At 49.7% G+C, this 22,330-nt stretch overlaps 1 long non-coding RNA gene across 2 annotated transcripts; it reads right to left on the reverse strand.

Moving 5' to 3' along the window:
- Positions 1–4,572: 4,572 nt before the first annotated feature.
- LOC149861188 (uncharacterized) lies at positions 4,573–22,065 on the reverse strand. 2 transcript variants are annotated; one of them, XR_016442852.1, is made up of 3 exons: positions 21,952–22,065; positions 19,585–19,698; positions 4,573–4,886 (listed from the first exon to the last, which is right to left on the reverse strand). It is a non-coding gene; the product is annotated as an uncharacterized LOC149861188 (long non-coding RNA). The 2 variants fall into 2 exon arrangements; XR_016442851.1 differs by lacking the exon at positions 21,952–22,065 and adding an exon at positions 21,488–21,640.
- Positions 22,066–22,330: the final 265 nt, after the last annotated feature.

The following is a 22,330-nucleotide window of genomic DNA, read 5'->3' on the forward strand; positions in this document are numbered from 1 at the left end:
TTGGCTCTAAAGAGGATGGAGCTGGGCTGTTCTCAATGACACAACAAGGAGCAATGGTCTCAGACTGCAGCAAGGGAAGTTGAGGCTGGATATTAGGAAAAACTTGCTCACTAGGAGGGTGGTGAAGCACTGGAACAGGCTACCCGGAGGGGTTGTAGAATCTCCATCCCTGGAGGTTTTTAAGGCCTGGCTCAACAAAGCCTTGGCTGGGATGATGTAGCTGGGGCTGGTCCTGCTTTGAGCAGGGGCTTGGACTAGACGTGACCTCCTGAGGTCCCTCCCAACCCTTGTTGTCCATGGTTGTATGATTACATGTTGCATGGATGTGGCTAAGGACTGGCAGCCTCTGTCCACACAGGGATTTGATATACAAGCCCCACTATCATAGACCCAGCAGAGCGCAGCCTTCCAGGAATTCAGTCCATACGGACCATTTCCTCCTTGGATTCTCTTTCAAAGCACAGGCACACTTAGTACCCATGGGGGTGGTCTTCACCCTCCTCTAGTCCATACACTAGCTGAGCCATGGCTATGTTCTCATAATCGTCCTGGGCTAGCAAAACGGACCTGATCACATTTGCCCAGGTCCATCAAGCTTTGCTTTGGTAATGTAGCCAGATCTCAAGCAAGGCTGAGTGCCTGCAGATTCCACAGGTTTCATAAGCTGTGAGCATCGGGGGTCAGTAGATACTTATCCGTTAGACATCATCAAATCAAGGAATAGCTGTTACATGTGGACTGGCTCCACAACCCCCTCTGAGCAGGGGGTTGGACTAGATGACCTTCCTGAGGTCCCTTCTTGCCCCATGTTTCTCTGACTGCATACACTGGGAGCCAAGCCTCCTGTGCCGGATGGCAACTCCGATGCCGCTGAAATCTTGGGCACCCTGCAGACTTGAAACAGGCTGTGCGTGTTTGTGTGTGGGCTCACACATATCCCCCTGCCATCAGCCTCCTGAGAGCTCTGCAGCACATGTTCTTTGCTGATAAGCAGCCCAGGAGGAGGCCTGTTTGGGGGAGCAGGTGTCAGCACTCCAGCCGGCTTGCAAATGAAAAGCCACCTACAGGTACTCCGAGGAGGAGGACTGGTCTGATAGGAGTTATCAAAGGGAATCGCCTGGAGGGCTAGGAAATCGCTCCTCTTGTTACAGCCAGCTGTGCCACTTGTCATCAGTCAAGCACTGAGTGTGAAGCCCTCCAGAGCCCTGACCTCCTGCCATTCCCAGCCTTTCTTTTTCCCATGCTGGATTAATCCTAAGACATCTCATTTAACAGGTGCTCTGACTCGCTCTCTATCCCCCCCCCGTGGCCGCTGGGGAGAGAGGAGTAGCTGGCATGCAGGGTGCTGCAGCCTCTGCCGCAGCCCCTACAACACTTAGGCCAACTATACTCATAGCATGACTGAGAATCAGGCCCCAGCTGCCTCCAGAGAGAGCGGTCTCCAAAGACACCCAACTCAGGCCAGGTTTCCCTCCGCCCATGCGCTGTTCTCAGTCTTCCCTTCAGGACCGATTGCATAACTACAGGGTTTTATTTTCCCAACCTCAGAGATTTTGCAAGCAACCAGTAGCTTAGAAGGGAAAAATATTTACAAGGCTTTCTCTGCCAGGCTAGCATGTCAGCTTGTTTCCTGTTCTTTCTGCCCCCTTCTTTGTCCCACAAAGTGATTTTATTTTAACCAGCTGTCTTAAGGGAGACTCAGAGGAGATGTAGGGGTAAACCAAGCTGGGTGGACAGAGCCCTATTTGGTCTGCAGAGGGGCTTTGGATTCAAGAAGGCTGGAGGCTGAGCTTTCTGCTGTGGTATGGACGATCAGAGGGAAAAGGGACAGGGGAACAGGAGCCTGGACCAAGGCCGTTTTAAATCTGGGGTCTGTGAGGAGACATCATCAAGATAAATACTCAGGGGCTCCTGAAATGGCTCTTGGGAACCTTAAAGCAGGAGGAAACATCCCCTCTCAGGCTCCTGTACTTGTTCAGGGGCTTTGCTATGGGGCATGGAGCTGAAGAATAAAGTCTTTCTACTAACTCTTTTATCATGGCTTTTAGCCCCTGGCAGGGACAACCATATCACCACACCCCAAGGGAAACCCGCTGGAGAGAAGACCAGGTCCCACCATGCCATGAACAGCCTCAGGGCTTTAGACACTGAAGCTGCCATTCCAGGAGGACAGACGGCAACAGCACAATGGTGCTGGGTTTCTTCTTCCAGGATCTCCATTTTTTCATAGCGCCTAAATGCCAGGGAAGGTAGGAACCAACAGCGTGGGCACTTGACAGTGGGAAACAAGAAGACCTGGCTGGTCCCGGCTTGGGGCAGTGTTAAAGGTGGACAGGTATCCTCAGGAGTCCCCTCTTCCAGGGCTAAGACCCACCGTTGCTTCTCATAATGACCAGATATGCATTGAGGTGTCAGCGAGGACATGTTCCCCTTTGCTAAGGGCGCTCTGCACATTGCAAAAAAGAATGTCTCTGTGACAAAGAAAAAGTCTATATTCTTGCAGCAGCCAGGAAATCCTTCCCACATACCCACACAGCCCTAACGCTGCCCAAAAAGGACATTTTATCCGTGCACATAAAGCATGGGTAAAAAAACGCTGAATTTTGTCAGGAAGATTCTTCAGGTGTGGCCGTTGTGTCACAGTGGAAGATATATGTCCATGCCGATGTATGAATCCCATTTTTGTTTCAGGAAAGCCATCAGGAACTTTGTGTTGAAACAGTTTTTAAATTTTCAACAAAGATGCTGTTTTGTCCAAACTAAAGGAGCACTTTCTACAAACTGTGTATGGCAAGGGGGGAGGGAGGGGATCATTCACTTGAAAAGCTTTTGAGAAGAAATGGGACATTTTCTACATGAAACCTTCTGGATCAGAAATGGCTCTCTATCTTCATACAGACACATCTAGCTAGCTACCTACCTACCTCTAACTGGGCACATCTACATGTGCACATTTACTGTGCAGTCACCAAAATTACTGCACAGTATGGGCACGCATCTACACGTGTACACCCATACTGCACAGTAAATATGGTGACTTGTGCCGACTTGCGTGTAAATTTGATACCTGCATCATGCAGGTATCAAATCTATGCCTGATTATTTATTGCGCAGTAATGCACATGTAGACACCTTGCTGCGCAGTAACACTGTGTGTGTGGACTGACTTGTGACTACCGTTAGTCCCAAATCAGTCCACACACAGTGTTAATGTGCTTTAACACCTGCAGGTGTAGATGCCGGCTTATTCCTGCTTCCTGCGCAGTAAACTTAAGCCAGTGTAAATTCATATGTAGGAACGCCTGCTGTGTCTCCATATCTATGTGATCTAATCCACCTCATCTCATTTATTATTCCCCCTGCTGTTACTGCATATTCTGTTCCTGTTACTGTATGAAGTTCCTCAACCCCTTAGTGTATTGTTTTTATACTGCTGTTCAGCAGAATAAAAGTGACCAAAGTTCCCCCCACAGCACCTCTGCCTGATGAGGAGTGACGCACGCCTGGCTGCTGCAATAAGTGCTTGGAGGCAGGATAAGTGCAGCTTATCTCAGGGTTTCTGCAGAGGGCGCTTCAAACTCAAGCTTCTGCAGAAACGCCTGGGAGAAAGTACATGCTGTCCCAAGCTGAGGAACTGCTGGGCTGTGGGGAGGAGGCAGTCCCAGTTCCTTTCCCAGGGCAGGGCTGGGAGACACTGGGGTGGCATGCCAGCTTCATCCAAGTTGCGTGACAAGACTGCATCGCAGAGAGTCAAAAAAGCACACACCCTGTGATCCCAGAAGAGCAGGGACATTTGGGTACAGGAAAACCCTCCTTCTCAGGACCAGTACTTCACCAGGAAGCCAGCAGAAACAGGACTTGATCTACGTGCTTATTCCCAGTTAGCTGCCTGGTCTATTAGGCTGCTCATCTGACAAGCTAGTAGGTTGGCATAGGTGCTGCAGGTCGGATTAGAGCCCTGTAACATTAGGTGTGCCACAGACACCTCACGCCAGACAGTTTCTATCCTGAGGGGATTGCAATCTACCTGCCCAAGGCAGACAAAGAACAAACAGGGAAACTGAGGCAGGGAGAAAGGATGAGGCTTCCCAGCAGTCAGGGGTCTGCACTAACGGCTTGGATCCAAACTCTTTTTAGATTCCCCCCACCAAAGCAGGCGCACATACACCACGCTCTTACCTGGACACTTGGTATTGGTTCTTTCCTCTTGTCTTTTTTAGTGCCTCAGAAAAAAGCCAGCCTCTGCCCCCTTGAAACTACATGCTCAGTTTCCAGGTATGGAAAACCCTGAACTCCTGTGCTTGACCCAGGCTGATTTATGGCCTCGCATTGTTTCTGTAGCTCAACATCAGCAGTTTCCTGTCCTGTCACCCCCCACCCTTTTCCTCTTCCTTTCCACCAAGGCTTATATCAATTCCAGAGAAGGGATTTTACTCTGGGACATGGGAACGGGGCAGAAATTATAGCATGTGGCTTCCCTATGGCCTGTTTTCCACAGGCGAGTTAGCCAGAAAGGAAGTCTCTATTCATTTTCACAAAGGTCCTCCATGCATCTTGGGAAATGGAGGCACTTTAGTATGTGCATGTATAGAGGTCTGCTTTATTTTAAACAATGGTAGATTTGCCTTCCATTAAGTTAGGCAACATGGATAATGAGAGGCACAGCTTCCATGCTGCCCCAGTACGCTTCTCTCTTGCCTTGGAGCAGGGTGTTGGCTCTCCATGCTCCATCACACCTGGACCTGCAGATGCTGAGGTGAGGCATGTTGGTATCATCTATGTTCATACTTGCACCAGGATTTGGGATGATATGAATACTTGTCTGCCAGGACCTGGGCTGGGACCTATTAAGGCTTATTTCATGTAACAGCCATCAGCTGACCCGGCTGGAAGACAGAAAGTGTGGATCGGTGGTTAGTTTTTTAATCTGAGCCCTGGAAAACTGTGTTTTCGCTCCCTGTGTTGCTTTGAGCAAGACACTCTGGCCTAGATGCTCACAGGTTGCTTTGGTGTTGAAGTTTCATTGCTGTTGTCTGAAATCAGTGGGTGTTAGGAGCTCAAATACCCTTGAGGATATTCCGTTCAAGGTCAGTTGTGAGGACAAAACCGATTTTGTGAGATGTCCGGACACAGGGTTAACAAGATCCATGGAAAACCTGCAGAGAGGCAGGCTGACATGTAAATAGTGAAAGGACCGTAAAACCAAGGTTTAATGGTGAGCAAAGCCATAAATAAACATGAGCCTTCACTGGCACCGGGTTTATTATAGTGCCTTCAGCCATCATATGCCGCTCATGTGACTACCTCTTATCTGCATTTCTGGCCATGCCTTGGCTTTGAGGAAGTGCCTTTCTCCTTTGTTAGGTGCGCCCAGCAAATAACAGGCTGGAAGTTTGCCCGGCAGAGATGGGTGGAAGAGTGGTGAGGTCAAGATGCCGTGTGTAGGCTTATAGGTTGCTGCAGTTTGTGAGAGGCATCAGAGTGGCTGATCTCAGGGGGAAAATGGGGACCTGGGAGCTTGGAGTGGCCAAGAAGACCTATGTGTATAGACACATATTGCTGGAAAAAGTTGCCTTTTCCATGGGACAATGACTCTGCTTGCTCATTTTCATTATAAGCGAATGCTCCGTTTCTGTAGCCCACTGGGATGAACAGGGGACTGGCACAAAACAGAGGATGCTGAAGTAGCAGGACTAGGGGCACGTCTCCTCTGATACTCCCTTTGGATTGACAGCTGCAGATGACCTCGGGGTGCTCTATACATGGCAAGGGGACCCTCTCCAGGCTCCGAATGCCTGGTCTGTATCCTGCTGTAAACATGACCAGCCAGCAGCATTTCGAGACTCATCACCAAGCCACAGATTGCTGGGGATGGAAGCGTGCCCAGATCAACAGGGAGGGAAAGGGAAGACAGGGAGGAAACCTGTTAACAACTCTCAAGGAATCACGCATCTTCGGAGTGGCCGTTCATGTGAACAAAGGCCGCTGGCCAATCAGAGAGTGCCTGGGCCTGCCTGGGGACCAATGAGTGCTCTCGCCTGCATCATGTAATTTAGGGAATGATGGCAAACCAAGGGCTGGCACAAGAGCTGGTGGATCCCGTTGACCTCCAAGAAGAAATAAATATTTAGGCTACTCAACATTTCTTTGCAGTTAACACTCAGTGAAACTCCTGACCTTTGCTTTTCGCAGATCCTCTTTTGCTTTTAAAGCTGGCTGCGAGCCCCGGTAGAGAGCTGGGGGGGATGGGGTTACGCAAAGGGGCACTGAAAATACCATGGAAAATTCCAGCAAAAAGAAACAAAAGAAAACCCCAATATTTTTGCATCTAAATTCTCCACACGGCATTTGTTTTTCTCTTGAAATAACTCAAATACCAACAGAAAGCAGCTAAAGCTTCAACCTTTTTTTTTCTTTTCAGCTGACATCCTTTGGTTTGGAGGCATTTGGATGTCCAAGGACCTCCACAGAAAGCAGAATTTATTACACACACACACACACACACACCATTTTATTGACAACTCAGCCCCCCCCAAAACCTTTTCTGATAGATTTTTTTTTTGCCCAGCCCTAACAAATGAGCTGACATCAAAGGCCGAGCTACAGAGCGTTTAGCCCTGCCATTTTGACTGGCTCACAAGGCGGTCCTGTTGACATGGGGTGGTGGGGGAGTGAGGCATTGGTGAAATGAGTTTGCTGGGTCTCAGCTCAGTTCCTAATAGGTGTCAATTTAACCCCTTGGCACAGCTGGAACTGGTTGGCACCCCTCCTCCTTAACATCCTTAGTAGAGAGGCTGAGATCTGTGCCACACTGGGCTATGGACAAATCCAAGTCACTAGTCTGTTCCTTTGTCACGTCTACAGAGCAAGGTCCCTCTTTTTGTGGTGCATCGGGACAGCACCTGGCACCAGGGGCTCTTGATCTATGATTGCGGGGTCCTGGGTCATAACAAATCCTAAATACTAAGCTAAAAATTACCTTTTGCTAGCACCATGTTCAGCATCAATGAGGGGGAGAGGATGAAAAGCTAGTCTCGGTACCCACGAAATCGCAAGAAAAGTAAGAGCCTCATTGCTTTGCTGAGTGATTACCAAAGCCCTGAATAACTTACCAGGAATTACAACAGACTCCAGATGACAGGGATGTTTTCTCACACCTCATGAATAAGGTTATACCAGCCCATCAGTGATCCCAGATGGAGAAAGCAGTAGGGTAACTAGTTGTATCTGTCCTTATTTGGGGTTGCAAATGTTTCGAGAGGCCCCAGCATCCCAGAATTAGAAGCAGGTCCCCATTGCAAAATTTGGATCAAGATTTTGAACACTGGCACTGCAGGCTTTTGGCAGGGATGACAAAGGAGGCAGAAGCTTTTTGCAAACAGCTCAGACCTCTCTTCTATCTGCAAACTCCCCCAGGCTGGAGACTCAGGGTCTTGGCTTGGACCTGTCATTATTATTATTATGCATATCATGGTTTCCCATAAATTTTCCAACCCAATTTAGGGACCCTCAAATGTTCCAACCTAACTTAGGCACCTTCAGTGCTGTGAAGTGAAGACATTAGCCATACCTTATCTCCCCCACTCTTTACCTGTCGCATGTGGTTGGGGGCATTTATAGGTTGCTTTGTGGCTGTGGTTTGTGAGAGGGGTCAGACTGAATGATCTCAGGGAAAAATGGGGACCTGGGAGCTTAGGGGGATGGATTTGATGACTTAGAAGGCCCGTGTGTATGGACACACATAAACCTAAGGCAACTTTTGCCAGCAAAACCCTGCAGACCGCATGTACTCTTCTCAAGGTTAAAGTCTAAATCCCCTTCCACTCTGGTTATCACCGAACCCTGCCATGCTGGTGGGCAGCCTCCCCATGCTCTCAGTTCATCTTGCGCACCATCAATAAATCCTCCTGCTACAAAAGCAACCTTAGATGAGCTTTTCCAGCATCAGCCTCCTTCCTGGGAGATTTCCTGATGATCTCACCCACCAGCAATGAGAGGGGTTTTATCATGTTGGCATCCTGGTCTTCCTCCATCAAGTCTTTTCTCTCCTTATATGCCACCTCATTTTATATGCAATCCTCATTTTATATCCAAGTAAACTGAGGCACAGTATGTAATTAAATGGCAGAGCTGGGAACAGAATCAGACCTCCTCGAGTTAGGAGCTGACAGGCTGGATCAGTCTCAGGGTGAGTCTGACCCAGCATCCCATCTCCGACTGTGACCAGACAGAACACAACAGTAGCAAAGGTGTGGTACTTAACCCCCTCCCCCAGCCCGTCTTAGCCTGATCCTTAATCATTCAAACCCCAAAGCATTCACGGTGCTATCCCTACTATTATTTGTTCCCACTGGCAAGTGTTTAGGCTTAACAAGCCCTTAATTCCTTAATTACTTAGTTGTTGATGAATCATGGGTCCTTTCTGTTTCCCAGTCCTGTGAACACCCCACCTTTACCCTGCTGCTGGGTTACCTCCCCTGGAAGGAGAATCATTTTCAGTGGAAAGGTCTCATCCATTTATCCCCAAGCCCTTTCATCTTTCCTACATGAAAGAAAAAGGCCATTATTAATCATTTATCCTGTCTTGGAAATGCTCGGGGAGGAAGTATCACAGGGTTTCATGCCCTCATTCAGCTCTGTTGTGAAGTTGCTGCCTTTCTCTGTGCCTCACTTTTCCCATCTGTGAAATGGGAATAATGACACCAGCCTCCTTTATAAAGTGCTGGGTGATCTAGTGATGACTAGAAGCGCAGGGAGCTGTTGTTTAGAAGCACAGTGTGCATTCACACTTCATTCTGTTCCTGCTGACAAAGCCTCCTTCTTTCACCTACATCCTGATTCAGGGTGAGGTAACCCCCCTGCTGGAATCCACCTCAAAGTTTGGTGGGTTTCGGTCTTGGGGAATCTAAGCCCTTAGGATCACATTTGTTGTTCCACGCCTCTCTCCCCCCACCTCAAGGGCAAAGGAAGCTAAGAGTCTCATGTCATCCCCTGACTCCAGGAGCTGGGGCTTGAAGCATAAAACTCAGTATGATTTGGCTCACGCTAACATCACGGGATGGCAGCACTGGATGTGCATGTTTTCCTGTAAGTGAAGAACTCGTAGATGCCTCATATGCTAAAGCCTTGGGTCAAATCTGAGAGTTTATCTTGACTCTGGAGCAGGCATTCCCTTTAACAACTGTTATCTCCTTCTTGGGTCTGAGTCAGTGTCCCGCTGATTAAAATCTTCTCCTCCCTTTAGCACTCACCTTTGTGCCAGCATAACCCATGAGTTTTATCTCAGCAGAGAGTGGGGATTACTGCTGGTATAAAATATAAGCTTTATTGTTGCCAGTGAAGGAGCCGAAGGGATTAACACAGGGATGTGTTTCAGCACAGGGAGAAGTTACAGAGTTAGATACGGGGAAGCTGGGACCAACCCTAGTCTACTCCACCTCTGGTCTCTACCAGTCTTATCTATAGGACTCAGCTGGATCAGGCCCATTGCATGTACATAGAGCTCCTGCCCTGAACAGCCTACAAGCTAAATAGAAAAGGGAGGAAAGGTGGGAGACAAAAACACAAAAAAGAGGGAGCGATGTGCCCTGGGACACCCAACAAGTCAGTAGCAGAATCCATGAAAGCAGATTGGAAGCCAGCGGAGATCTGAATGATGTGGTACTTCCCACTTTCTCCTCTACAATCACCACCTAGGCCAGCACGCTGGTGTGAGCTATGGCTTAGTTTCGACCTCACAAGATTATCAGGTCCAGCCTCCCTGCTCTTACTCAGGAAAGACTGCTGGGGTCAGACGACTGTGCCCAGAACTGGCCACAGTACTCCAACCAATGCCGAGTAGAGCAGGAGGATGACATCCTTAGTTTTGCTCAAGATGCATCACTTGATGAATGCCAGAGTGTTGTTTGCTTTGCTGGCAAGAGCTTCACATCAGTAGCTCATGTTCATTCTGTGATCGATCATGACCCCAGGTCTCTTTCAGCTGCAGTGCTAGCTAATGTAGCACCATGGAGCCTGTAAGTGTGTTGTGGATTATTTCCTCCCTGATGGAGCACTTTACATTTCTCAGTGTTGAACATCACCTGCCCAGGTCAGCCGGTATCCCCAGCCTGTCCTCTACCATGACCGCACTCCCCCATAACTTGGTGTCGTCCATGAATTTTGCCAGTACACTTTTCACACCCGTGTCCAGATCATTGATGAATATGTTGAAAAGCACTGGTCTGAGCCCTGAGGGACACCGCCGGTCACCTTCCACCATGTCAACTCAGTTCCACCTATTAATATTTTCTGGGTCCAAGCTTGGAGACAGTTTCCTAGCCACTGGCCCATTAAGTTGTTGAGGCTGTAGTTTCTCAGTTTGGCCATGAGGCCATCGTGGGAGACCAAGCTTAACTCCACAGAGCCCTTTGACCCACGGGATTGTGCAAGTGCTCTTCCGAGGAGGGGAACAGCTGCCAAGGCTGTGATTCATTGCTGCTCTGAAGGGAAAGGAGGAAGCCTGTGAGGTGAACTCATTGCCCTGCCTCTTGGTGCCGCAGCTTGTAGGAACCTGCTCTGGGCTTTTGTTCCATAGATTCATAGATGTGGGGTTGGAAGGGACCTAAGTAGATCATCAAGTCCGACCCCCTGCCCTGAGCAGGAGAGAATACTGGGCCCATATGACCCCAGGTAGGTAATTGTTAAGCCTCCTCTTAAAGACCCCCAAGGTAGAAGCCAGCACCACTTCCCTTGGAAGTTGGTTCCAGATCCTAGCCGCCCTGACTGCCATCTCCCTAAGGAATTCCCTGCCCCAGCATCTGGCAGCAGGGAGCTCCACAGGTCGCTCTTCATTATGCCCTGCAGTAGCTGATTCCTGTCCCCAGGCTGGCTGGACCCGCTCCAGCTTTAGTGACCATAGCTGGGGTGTCTAGAGCAGGCCATGGAGCCTCATGGTTTAAGATCCAGAAGTTTCAGGCTCGGCCCTCGTTGCCACCCAGAGGCATGGCATTACAGCTGCATGTCCGGGAAATCCCTGTTGCATGAGTTACCTTTGCTAATAACCCAAGAGAGTAAAATCAGGAGGAGGCCTTGGGAAATATCACACACCCGGGGCATCCTCCCCTACAGGTCTGAATTTCAGCGAATGACCTCACTAATAGCCTGTAACTCTGCATTACATGTGTTAACCTTTGGAAGGCAATGAGTAGAGTTGTCCTGAGACACAGGAAACCTGGCTCTTAGTCCTGACTGACATTTTTGTCATGCTTTGACCTTGACAAAGGCACTTGACAAAGGCTTCCCTCTGCCTCTGTCTTCCCATCTGTACAAAGGGGACAATGGTGCCGACCTCCTTTGTCCACCTCTCTTAGATCAGCCCCTGGAGAGTTCTCCACAAGAGCTAGGGGTGAGCATTCACACCCAGCAGCACTGAGTTGCACAGGTTATCTATCCTGCCAGAGCCCAGCCTCCGGGTTCACTAAAATCCTCCGCGCTCTCTCACTCTTGTTGCTTCCCCCTTTGGTTTTATACTGAAAGGGTTAAAAAGAGACTTTAACAGGTGTGTTTTGCAGCCTGCCTGTCTTAGCTCATGCAGGTTCAACCTTCCCATTTGCTTTCTTCTGCGGTTTCAGGGCTGCGGTGTATCCCCACCCTGCTTCCAGTAACCTCTACATCATTTTGTCTTGACAATCCAGCAGCTGGCTGGCTGGCTTTGCAAGTCAACAAGTAGCACGAGGCCAGTGCATGGCTGGTCATGTGCACACAGCCCTTGTTCCAATCAGACAGCAGAGGAGGGTTTCTCACAGGCCTCCTTCTTTGTGTGTTTCTATTGCACACAGATCTTTGGTGAAATATCCTGCATTTTTCTCCTTCCTCTTGCCCAGCCCAGCCATGCTAACATTGACCACTTGACCTCCTTTGCTTTCTAGGAAAGAAATGAGAAGGGCATCAATTAAACCCCCTTCCACTCTAGGTAGGAGCAGTGCTTGTTTCAGCTGAGCAGGGGTAGATGTGGCTTACAAGGAGGAAAAGAGACTTACAAGGTGAAACCAAAGGTGTTACAGCAAATGCTGGTGATTCATACTGGAGAGACTGGAAGTGGTTGGGACTTCTTGAGTCATGCACTCCTGCCCCCAGGTAGGACAGGCAACAGTGTTTTATAATCACTTTGTGATTGCTCTTCATTTCATATCAGCCCCAAAGGCTGTAAAAACCTGGGAGACTCCCTACTTTCCCATCAGCAATGATCTTTCCCCCCAAATTTTCCACCTCCATTCTCCCTGCACATCCAGCTGACCACTTGCCCCAGCCCTTGAGTCATATGCTGGTGCTTTGCACCTCTCGCTTCCCCTCCTAATGCAGCAAAACCAGACAGGTTTGCTTCTACCTAGCTGCCTTACATTTGGGGGGAGCTGAAATCACACAGACCAGGGAGTATATCACTGTCACAGAGGGGAAGGGGCTGGCCTTGAACCCGTAGCCCAGTATCTTCATTACTGGGACCTCGTTTGGGTTCTGCCCCCAGTAATCCTGGCTTTTTCTCTAGCATTAGTGCACAGCAGGCCAGTGCTATTTCTGTCTGGGGGTGGGAAACTGAGGCACAACCAGCCAGCTCCTCAAAGATATCCCAAAACCTTTAGAAACCCAGGACAGAGCAAGGACTAGAAGTCACATCTGCCGGGCTACTGGCCAGCCCAGCAGGCTCTGATGTGACCGAGCCCAGGGGCTCTGGCCCAAGAAGGCAATTCTGCGGGGGGTCAAAGCAAATTTGATTTCCTCCCAGAGACAGTCAGAGCCAAGCCCATTCCTGGGGGCCTGGCTCCCCTGTTATCTGGAGCTGCTTTCCCAGGGCTGCCTGGTATCACATACACACACACACTCACACTCAGCAGCTGGGCTGAGACCAGCACGCTCCATTCACTGGTGCACGCGGAGTCTGAGGATGCCGATTGGCTGGCTGGGGAAATCAGGCGCCAGCTAATTGGCCAGAGGCCTCTTTCACATGGGTGCGCACACACGGGCCGCATGGCCCTGGCAGGCTGGTCCACCCACTGCCTTGTGCTGTTGATGCTTCATCTGTGCTTGCATATCAAGGAACACGCAGTCCCTTCCTGCCATGAGTCACCAGCAAAGGGGGTTATTACGGCTTCTGGAGAGATCTCTGGAGATGTCTTGCTTGGAAGCAAGGGCCGTCCTCTCCTAAAGGGGTGCAAGGAGTCGGCACCATCATCTGCTGGCTGCTGAGAAGCCCCCTTCCCACCCCCTTGCCAGACCATTGGTGAACGGACCTGCCTTGGACACTCAAAAGCATGGGCAGTACCCACCCCCGCAGTATCTCCCAGGAAACTTTGATGTGCCCCAGATGTGCCCATTCCTCACTCAAGGTGAGAGAGAATTTGCTTCTCTCTGCCTCAGTTTCCCCAACAAATATTTTTCAGCTCTTACACGGATTACAGTGCAGCTCCAGCTGCCTTCTCTGGTTCTTGCATTGCTTTCACCAAACAGTTCGTCTAAAAGAATGAAAAAGAATTAAAAAAAAAAAAAGCCCAAATGTTTCAATCACTTTAAGTTTTAAAGCAGCTTTTCATGTCAGTCCCCCACCTCAACACTGTTAACATGAGCTTGCAATCAAAGCCAAAACGCTTTTTTGACTTTTTTTTCCTTTCCTCTTCAGAACCGCCACTGATTCAAAAGCTGGCCATTCACCCCACTGAAATAAAGATGCAGCACGGTGCTTTTGAGATGTAGTAACAGGCAGGCTCTGAGGGGCTTTCCATACTTGGAAATCTGTTAGGATAAAGCGTCCAGCAAGCACAGCACTTCTGGAATAGCACAAGCAGTAAAGTGGAGATAAATGCTTATTGTTGAACAATTCAAACTGGCACAAAGAGCATGGCTTGCTGAAAAAGGAGGCTCAGAGCGGGGTTGAGGGGGACAAATGAGGAGGAAGGCCGCAGATAGACGGGCAGAGCACAGGGCTCCCACATTCCCAACTCTCCTACCAACCTACCAACAGCTCCTCGGCTGCTTACTTCTGGCTCTGCCTCAGTTCCACTGTTTCCCCCATAAAAATGAGGTCATTTTCCAGGAAAGGGGTCGCCAAATTTAATTAACAAAAATGCTTTGGGAGCTCTGGTTAGAAGCACCAAGGGTCAGAAGGAGGAACAAAGGCAGTTGGGCAATACTGTACCTAGACTCCTGGCAGCCCCGGGCAAACTTTTAGTATCGGGCCCCCCTTCACCAGAGATAATGATGATAATAATCAGGGAAAAAATTATCTTTCTGTCTGGGCCCTGGGCAGCCAGCTGGTTTGCCCGTGCCTGTGTCTGGCTCTGCAGCTGGGTCTGATCCGAACTCCCCCGAAGTGTTCAGGGACGAATTTCAGCCAGCCAAGGGGGAACACAGCTCTGTTCCCCCACTTCTCTCCCATGTCTCATGCTGGTGGAGATGAGGTGCTCTGCTAAGGTGTAACGTGAATGAAGCTAGGTTATGTGCTGTTGGGCAATAGCACTGTAAGGGGGGAGATGGATGGACAAAGGAGTGTCCTCTGGCAGGGCAGTGTCTCCTTGAGCCACCACCTTGTGCCAGCGGATTCCTGATTCATTGTTTCCCCCTAAATCCCACATTTTGACCCCATTCTTTCCCACATACCCAAGGCAGGGCCATTTTTTGCAGGATTTAAAATGAGTCCGATCCTCCCACCCGCCGTGAAGGGGCAGCAGAGGGAGGACCCCCACTAGAGAGATTAAATAGGCACTAAAAATACCCGGTCTGTGGGAGCTGGGCTGGAGGAGAGGCTGAGTAAAGGGTGGTGAACATGGCCCGAAATAACTCATGGGGCATCCCGATTAATGAGCAGAGTTTTGGTTTTATTCTCACCCCGTTGGTTGCTGGGTTCTTTCCAGGCAAGCCAGAGCACTTGCCCTGTAGCACTCACAGGGTCTGAGAAATGGCTGAGGCACTGGGCTCAGGAGACTTGGGCTTAGGTCTTGGCTCTGCCACAGATTTCCTGTGTGACCTTGGGCACTTCACTTAGGTTGGGATGTCCACCAGAGCCTAAGAGAGGGTGGTGCAGACCTCACTAAGCTTACATCCCTTAGGCACTCCATGCCTCAGTTTCCCCAAAAGGTGACAGGTATCTCTCCTCTCTCAGCTCTGGGACAGGGATGGTCTCCTACAATGAGGTTGGACAGCACTGCATGCAAAGAGGTTCAGGCAGGAGCCTCTAAGGATTCCTGTAATGAAATCCTCTGCACTTTCCCTTCCAAATGACAACTGATGGAGAGGAGGTGCTGGCCCAGGTCCTGGGTGGGGTGGCCAGGAAAGGGAATCCTAGCTGAAGAAAGGCAGTGAAGAGGTTAACATCATCTAAAACAAAGAATTGGCTCCCTCCACATCCCAGCCCCTTCATGGTCAAGTGTCTGTAGAAATACACCCAGTTCATTGTATGGGCTTATCACTGTGACCATCTGTCTATTTTCCACTCTTCCAGGGGAGAGGGTAGGGTATTACAGAGGGGAGTTAGGAGCCTTCCAAGGGGAGGGGTGTCAGGAGCATTTTTGACTCCAGATAAGGTATGACTGAGGTTTGACTGAGGTTTAAGGACCAAAAAAGCCACCCAGCTGCACTGACCACCTGTGTGACCTACCCTATGCTCACACCCCAGCGCAAGGACAAGCAACCAAAGTCATCTGAGGGCTCTGAACAACCATCCTTGTTAGCATTACTGTTGGCCTGTAAATTGCTTCTGGGAGTCACCATCCTTGGGGTAGGGTCACCTCGCCCTCAGGCATCTTCCAAGAGGTTCATACAGCACCCTGCTGGCTTTCCTCCCACATTGCCTGGGGATGTTTAATCTGCTACCAGGAATACAATCCTGGCTTTAGAGAGACTCAAGCCTGGACAGGCCCATGGCCGATGGGCATACTTCACTGCCCATGAGGAGGAGCTCTGGAGAGGGGCGTGCATTCATGGAGCTGAAGCATGCTCCTGCAAAAGCCTTGCACGATCTCTGGAGCAGGTTTGAGCCCTAGTAGGAGCAAGACTTTGGCTGCCATTGTCCCCTGCTTTTTAACGGAGCAAGGAGCAATGGTCCCCAGTTGCAGCAGGGAAAGTTGAGGTTAGATATTAGGAAAAAATTGCTCACAAGAAGGGTAGTAAAGCACGGGAACAGGTTTGCCAGAGAGGTGACGGAGTCTCCATCCTTGGAGGTTTTCAAGACCCAGGTAGACAAAGCCCTGGCTGGGATGATAGTTGGGGCTGGTCCTGCTTTGAGCAGGGGGTTGGACTAGATGTGACTTCTAAGGTCCCTTCTAACCTTCATTTTCTATGATTTTGTACTTTTCCTGAGTGTAGCGTCTTGAGGTTATGTCAGGTCTGACACCATAGTTTTATCTAAGAAGTTAGAAGATGGTTTGGATAGGCATGATCCTGCTTCTGGTAGGAGGGGGTTGGACTGGATGACCTCTGGAGGTCCCTTTCAGCCCAACTTCTCTTAGTCTATGATTCTAGGATGGATGGGCCCCTCGCCTCTGCCTTCCCACTCAGGCTCGGAGGAACGATGTCTCTGACCCAAACCACAAGCAAGAAAAAGGACGTGATTCACAAAGAACAGCCACAGCCTCCCCCCCCTCCCGCCTTCCTCCTCAGAAGAGCACGCAGGCAGCAAGTGGCTGCTCACATGAAAACGGCTTTGCTCCAATCACTCGGTAGCTGATCATCTACCAGCCACAAGCTACTTCCCACTGGGGAGTATGAGATCAGCTGTAATAACAGTATCGGTGAGCAGAGAAGGGAGTGGAGAGTCACAGCTGGGTTGAAACTTGGCCTTGCTATTTATACCTCCTTGCTTTCTATGCCATTTTCCCCCCCATTCTTTCTTCAAAACACACACAAAGATTCAGCTAAAGATTGAAGGGGCAAAGTTCTCAGCAGGGGTTGAATGTCTTTGTCTAATATTTTAGACATATAGCTATGGTCTAATGTTTTCTTTCAAAAATATTGGGGTCTTTTTCTTTTCTGCTGGGCATGTGGCTAGAAACAGATCTGCTGGGGCTCATCCCCAAGGGTCATCACTTCCTTTAGTGTCTCTCAGTTGAGTCATTATTCTGAAATCGCTCTGATTTTTAGAAATGGGAAAGGCAGGACTCTGGGATTCCCCTTACTACTTCACAAAACATCCCTTCTTTCGGAGCGTGACTCAGTTTAAGGGAAAACTAAAGTCATAATAACAAGGATATATAGTAATGTAGTATTACGGGCAGCTTGTCCTTCCTAGCACTCCCACCCATGTATACGGACTTGTTTGTGTTGCACAGGTTATGATGCCCTGATTCATATAGTGAATATAGGCCTATTTTCAGGTGCTGACCACAGTCAGCATCAGGCCCTTAGGCCCAGATTTTCAAAGGGGGTAGTGATTTCCAGGGTTCAAGACCCCAGGGAGGATTTGCAAAGGGCAGGTGATCCAGCCCCTATACGGCTCTAAAGTAGAGCCCCCCAAACACTCGATGCTTTTGAAAATCTGTGTTGATTTGGGTTTACGTTCCTGCAATTTATTATTTGGACTGTGATAGCAACAACCTCCTGTTCCGCAGTACATTTATACCATGCTACTATATAAAATACTATACTACTGTATAGCATTTATACTATACTATTGTATAAAGGACAACAGGAGGAGATAGAAGGGGGAGCAGAAGGAAATAAGGTCGTGTGTTTTTCAAAGCCTTTCTCAGTTCACGCCCTCAAAAAAAACCTAACCCAAAACACAACCCCCTCTCCCCAAAGAAACACACAGACACTCACACGATTTGGTCTCCTTATAACATTGCACGTCTTGGGCAGTGAAAGCATAGTGAAGAGACTAGATTTCTTACTGCTGTAGTGCTAAAAATGGTCCCTTGGGGCCCTACAAATAAATCTAGCGTGTTCAGTCCACCCAGCTGTAAAAGAGCTAATAAAAACAGACCTTCCTCCCTCGCGTGTCATAAACCTCTATTAATCTGGGATTGCGGAGACCTTGGAGAGGCTTAGAGCACAGGAAATCATTACCATCTTAATCTGGGTATTTTTAGACTTGTTACAATTCCCCACAGACTTGATCCTGCCAGGGTGCTGAGTGAGATGACCTCCTTTTTTAAAACTCTTACGATCCTCCATGGCCCCAATCCCTTTTCTGTAGCGCATCACCTAACCCAGGTGGAGTTTAATGAGTGTCGTATAGAGTCACAGAGTCTGGTTCTGCCTTCTCGACTGAAAGGCTTTGAAATCAAGCCCTATCACGATCAACTCTTTTGGGGATGCCTTAGCTCCCAGCAGCTTAGGAAAAATGCCAGACAAGAAGGCAGGTATCCTGAGCACTTTACCAAGGGACCCTTGGCCAGTCCTGTCCCCACTGGGTGCCTCAGTTTCTCCATTTACAAAGCAAATAGATATCTTTGTGATCAAAGGATGTCAAGCGACTGCGTCTAAGCTAAAGTCCCGGGCCAGCTGGGATCTTGTTTGTTCTTTGTTGTACTGCCCTCTGTTTGCATCACTGCATTGCGTGGATATCTCTGCAGTGATGTTCTGTGATAGGAAAGATACTCTGGTCCTGCTAGGAGACAGAGCTCTTGACAAAATACATGCCATGCGACGAGAAAATGTCAGCCCTCCCTGTACCCATCCTGGACAAAGAAAACACACTTGCCCTTCACCCAAATTGGCTTTGTACAGGGCAGGATACAGCAAAACATCTGATATTAACTGCCATCTGGCATGCCGCTTGGAGCCCTCTACAACTCCCGGCTGAAGCGTGAGCTGCTGCTTGCTAAAACCAGATGGGGCTTGTTTGAGGAGACCTCCCCGGGAACAACCTTGCATGGTTGTCTAGTTGGCAAGTGCTGCTGGATTAGCAGCTGGCTTCACCATCCCCCGAGATACGGGTTTCATTTGCCTTATTATTTTTTTTTCTTTTCTTTTCTTATTTGTTCCAAGTGAAACTAAAATTCAAGGGAGCCGTTGAAGAGCTCAGCAAGTTCACTGGTCGTTGGCAAATGAGCACTGAAGGTTAAAAGAGATGATATCAAACAGAAAGGGCTCTGTGTGTGTTTGTGCTAAAAACAACGCTGGGGCCACACAAAAGGACCTGTGCCCTTTTCACTAGCTTCTTAAATAATTAAACCCAGAAGGATTTAACACCGCTAAGTACTTCTCACCCTCTAAGCAAACTCCATTCACTTTTCAGCTGCAAGTCGGTTGAAAGAGAGGGATCCTTTTCACTTTGGGGTCTGGTCAGAGCTATTTTCTGGTCTTTGCTCCCAGCGCAAAGCTGCCAGGTTGGCTGTTTTTCACACCACCTTAGATTTCCCTTGCCCCTAATTAAATATTTCTGTTTCATTTCAATGGCAAAGAAATTCCTGAATTACTTTCTGTTTCTATTGGGTTTCCCAGAACCCTTTTTATGGAATTAATCATAGGTTCCTTACAAATCATACCGATTCAGGCCATGCCCAAATGACAAGATGCAACTGCATTGCATCAAGGTGGTTTATCAGACTAACTTTGCTGGAGACTTAAACTTTGCAGGACATAGCCCTTGCTGGAGTGATTAGCACTGCTTACCATGAGGACTCTTATTCAAACCACCGTGCGGCGTGGTCTGCGGAGTAGCCGGCTGGTTAGCCTGTTTCCGGTGAGATGGGGGTGGAAGCAACAGCAAAAACGACTGTCACGGCCCTGAAAAAACAAAAAATGACCTTGAGACTCACGAACTGGGTCAAATGAATCAATCCGAGTTAAAAAAGGAAGGAAATGTGCCCAAATGCCAGACACCCAGGAGCTAAGGCAAAGAGGTCTCCTGCCAAGGGCGCGAGCTGCAAATGTTCTGGTCTAGTAGCGTTTTGCTCCCAACTTTGTTGTGAACGACCCTGCAAAATATGGAGTAATGGGGAACCAGGCTTGGCAAGTTTGGAGCTGCTGTAAAGGGAGAACCATCAAACTCAGCTCCTACGAGAGCAGGAAGGAGCTCCCAGGCACAGGGGAGGCTCCAGCTGGCAAGAGATCAGTGCCAGGCTGGGACACAGTGCCAGGTTGAGGGTGTATTTTTCCCCCAGTTTAGCATAAGCAGATCCCTCCAGATCCCCCCAACCCAGGGCTGTAAACAGCCCCTCAACCTGGTCCCTTTGAGGGGTTGTTCACAGCCCTGTCTCCCCCCCTCCCCTTCCCCACAGCCCTGTACCGTACCCCCCCACCCCATCTGCCGCTTGCTAGATCTGCCCTGATTGCTTTCGCATTTGGCCAGTCCTTTGGATGGGAAGAGCTGGGAGGACAACTTATTCAACATCCCAGCCAGTGTGGGGTGGAGGGGCCCTCACTGCCCCTCGCCTGTGCTGAGCAGCCCTCCAGCACATGGGGTCGTTCTGGGCTTCAAGAGGATGGAGCCCCAGCCAGCGCCTGCTCTCCTTTGGGCCTGCAAGCAACAGCAGCTTTTGCTTTGCTGTGCGGATCACCTTTGCCTCAGTTCTGATGCTGCAAAGGACAAAGGGAAAACAAGCTGAAGCCACTGTCCAGGAATAAGTGCAGGCAGCCAAGTCCCTCCAGCCAGGGGATTAGCATGCCCCAGGGCTCTCTGCGGAGACACCAGGGCTTTAGTAGGCCAAAGGTGAGAGGAGCTGGGCATCAAGGACTCCTGGCTCCTTTTCTGGAGCCTGGTGGGTTAAAAGTGGCGTGGATGGACACCGATACCCCTCCTGGGTTTGATACACACATGCTTGGAGGCCATAATCCTGATTCCCAACCACGCCAATCTGCAAGGATGGAGACTCTGCAGAGCTCCCGGGCTCTAGCATCAGTCAGCAGCCCCAGGGTGCAAAGCCCCTACCCCAGCTCTACACCAGCTGTGGAAACCTCCATTATGGCAGTGGGCATTTTCAGAGGGCAACTTTCCACCCACCTTCCACCAGCCAGCAGCCTCTGGGGAGAGCCTCGTAACTTGGGGCTAAACACAGGTGATGGCTTTGATTCAGATTTAAGAGCTTTGTTTGGCAGCAAAGCCCAGATCTTGCAAGACAGACAAGCCCATTGTCCTTCCTTAAGTGCCTGTAAAGCATCCGAATGAAAGTTTGCCTCCATTTAAGCCTCCTATATAAAGGACTTTACTGGTTGTGATGCAAATCTCTGTACCCGTTCTGGAACCTGGGGATTAACCAACCCCTGATTAAACCTCTGTTTTAAGCCTTAAGCATCTGGGGCTGGATCTGAAGACATCCAGCCTGGGGTGTGTCTCTGGTAGGCTCTTGTCCTACCTTTATTTGATGGGTCAAATAACATTTTCCCTGTGTGATTACAACCCAGGCTCCTCTCACCCTACCTTTTTGATCATCAGCCTACCAGACCCTGCTGCACCCCCCATCTCTCACTCCCTGGTTCTTTCCAGCCCCGAACATTTTCATCTCTGCTCTCGCCCCAATTTTCCAACCTCCTTTTCAAGCCAGGGCTGCGGGCATGGTTTCTGCACAGGCCTCACCAACAGCCTGGACAGGGGCGACAACTCCTTCCTGGCTCCTCGGTCACTGCAGCCTTGTCCCCAAAGAGCATTAGGAACATAGGAAAGTTGAGATTAACCCTTTTTGTTACTGTATTAGATGCCTACCTACATGCATGCGTGTATGCGGGTGGAGTGGAGTAGGCAAATGCACGAGGCAACAGACAGCCAGACAGATAGATAGATGCCAGGATGAACAAACAAGACAGATGAAATGGAGGAATGGCTGGACAGACAGACTGATAGGTGATTGCTGCAATAGGGAGGGGTGTATAGATCTCCTCCCCAGCTCTCCTCTGCCTGGCCAGGGAGCTGTTTTGAATGCCTCTGTGTTTATCTGCAGGGAGAGGATGGGGGTCTGTTTCCCTTGAAGGAGCTCAGGCTCTGTCCAGTAAAGTCCTCTCCCCCCATCCTCCCTGGCATCTGGATTGAGCCCACATTCCCACCTTTGGACTGAATACCCGGCTCAGCATCCAAGTGCCACCTTCTCTCTCCTTGTAGGGAGCGGAGAGGTCCAGGCTGGCCCCCTGCCCCCTCGGCCTCCTTCCTCTGCGGTAAACAGCTTCCAGGAAAAGGCTCATCCTGGCTCTTTACAACTAAGCTGCTCAGGGACAGCTGCAGGGAATGGAATGAGTAAACAGGCTGGTTGGGATGGCAGGCTGAGCAGCCTATCCTTTGCTGATCCGGCAGCTTCAAAAATATCCCTGTGTATCTGGGGCTCGCAGCGCAGGGTCCCAGCTGGGGAGCAGGGCCCATGGGCCTGCTGAGCTGCACAGCCCAAATGGGGCTCTTGTCCCTGGAGCCTGGACTTCGTGGGTACCCCTG

The sequence above is a fragment of the Crocodylus siamensis genome, chromosome 6, assembly GCF_052110815.1.
Source record: "Crocodylus siamensis isolate JL-2025a chromosome 6, ASM5211081v1, whole genome shotgun sequence".
Taxonomy (NCBI): domain Eukaryota; kingdom Metazoa; phylum Chordata; order Crocodylia; family Crocodylidae; genus Crocodylus; species Crocodylus siamensis.